A 2500-nucleotide genomic window follows, 5' to 3' on the forward strand; every position below is an offset into this window, starting at 1 on the left:
TTATGCAGATTCAATGCACACAAAACTGTAAGAAACAAACTCAAACTCCATTTAAAACCTCTACGGCAGTGGTGGATAGGGGTTAGGCTTTACATACTTAGGAAGGAAAGTGAACAATAGATGCCTTTCTATTCTCTTTCTGTCCCACCCCCTTCCTCACACACTATAGTAACTTTTCTTTCTTTAAAAGTGTTTGCAATATTGTAATACAGATGGTCACTTGAAACTTTTATCCAAATAGATTTACTTATGTTAACCGCCCTCAACAACTCTCGTTGACGCAAATTATAAAAGGTATTTCAAAACATATTTGGTTATTTTTACGTGGGAAATGTTCCCCTAAAGAATTTAGTTTAATTGTACAGCGGTGTTATCCCCCCCCCCCAATCATTATAAATTCCACAAATCACATCTAATCTTAAAGAATGAGGAGAAACACTACTGTATAATGTCATAAACATAATATATATGGGTATTGATATGCTCAATTGAGGTTGGTTTTTACATTGTTTATTAGTATATTAAATTTAAATTGAGTGTAATTTCGTGGGAGAAAGGTTGATAGTGTAATGTCATTTTACACAAGAAATAGAAAATAATGTCATTAATAGGGGGAAAAATACAGGAAGGCAGAGGAAAGCGGATCTGAGGGGGTTAAGAAATGAGTTGGAATGCGATATTTATGTTTTCACATATTAAGTTACATATATATATATATATTATATATATATATATATATATATAATATATATATATATATAGTACGAGTGTGTTCGTAATTCAATTTCTGGCTATATACAGCATTGGGATATCTGGAAACAAGGAAAGACATTATAGCTAATTATGAGATATTACCCCGTTATGGATGGTTATTTCAACCTTTTAGTTCAAAATTATCGACTGTGTTCAATTGACTTTTAAAATGGCCGGGTTTTGCACGAAGCTTTCAAACCTACCGTTTAAATAGCTATCAAGTTTCCTCTGATGGAACGTGGACATCTTGATAGCGAAGCCTTAATATACGTAATAACAGAATGGCTAATCTCGTCCCTTTGCTTTTTTTTCTCTATTTTTTACAAGTAGATTAGAACAATCACATCCGTTCATATTATGATTATTATTAATGACCCATTCTCTCTCTCTCTCTCTCTCTCTCATCTCTCTCTCTCTCTCTCTCTCTCTCTCTCTCTCTCTCTCTTGCATAATAGCATTCGCCATTAGTTCACCGATGCAGCACCGTTTTCTATGAACGATTTGCCCATTGTCAAGGGTAACAATTGTACATGACGACAAACTGTCAACAGAGAAGTGAAAGATCTAGTTATTGTCTTGGTCCATAAAATTCGACGTAAGCTCATCTGCTCACGAACTTTATACAATTGTTCGTCTGGCAACCTATAAGACCGTCGTTATTGCGTTTTGATATATGACGGAAGTAGTAAAAGAAAATGACTACATAAACGTTCATGTTTACAAGCGAGAGAAAGGTGTTAATGTCGCTCATTATTGCTTCTGTGTACTTAAACGGCCTTTTATTCATATTTAAACTTTAAATGCGTCATATATTTCCATGTATCAAGTATGAAAGGATTTAAGCATCATCCACAGTTGGTGTTCGCATCTTTGTTCCAGTGAAAAGACGGTAATTGACGGCCAATATGTCCACAGTATATGTCTATATATCCCAGCCCCCTCGCCCGCTTTACGTCACCCCAAAACTGGTGGAAATAGATCCTAAGCCTTATTCTTTTGAGAGATGGTAGACTTAGTCTATTGGGAAAACAGACTCTGGAAGAGAAACATAAAACCTTTGCTCTTGTGTTTTATTTTTCCTTTTGTGTACCATATCCTATATGTATATGAGCTAGAAAACAATCTCGTTGTATATGCAGATGATGAATGAATTCGAACTCCTGAATGTTGACTTATGATTATTTGATCCCTTAATAGAGATAAAGCTAAAATTAACTTATATTGCATAAGATTTTTCATAATTCTGACCATCCTTTGCTCTTAGATCTTCCCAAACTATACCATCATGTTCGTAATATTAGTTAAGCAATTAATTCGAACAGTCATGCCTTCTCTATCTTAAGGCAGAATTATTCTAGATGTTTCACTCCAGGTGTGACCAGATTGTGGAATAATCTTCCTAATCTGGCAGTTGAATCGATGACATTTCAGACGTTCAAACATTTTGTAAATTATTTTCGGTTCAACAGGTTTACATATGTATCGTTCCAGAGTGTATATTTTACTTATCTATTTGAACGTTGTTACTAATCTTAAAATATTTTAGATTTTTATTCATTACGTATATAGTAATAATAGTGTACGCGACTCGTCAAAAATGACGGTTAAATATTTAGATAGATATACTCAAACACACACCTTCATGCCACCAAGGTATACTATTCATCTCCCCCCTACCCGAGGGCGGGGAGAGGTGAGCATACAAGAAAGAAATTATATATTCAATATATATATAATTTATAATATA

General features: G+C 34.2%; 1 protein-coding gene across 1 annotated transcript in view; it reads left to right on the top strand.

The window, feature by feature from the left end:
- LOC137645965 (dynein intermediate chain 2, ciliary-like) overlaps positions 1-2500 on the top strand; it is a 469865-nt gene that overhangs the window by 100681 nt on the left and 366684 nt on the right. The window lies entirely within an intron of this gene.

Source organism: Palaemon carinicauda, chromosome 8 (genome assembly GCF_036898095.1).
Source record: "Palaemon carinicauda isolate YSFRI2023 chromosome 8, ASM3689809v2, whole genome shotgun sequence".
NCBI classification, from domain to species: Eukaryota; Metazoa; Arthropoda; class Malacostraca; order Decapoda; family Palaemonidae; genus Palaemon; species Palaemon carinicauda.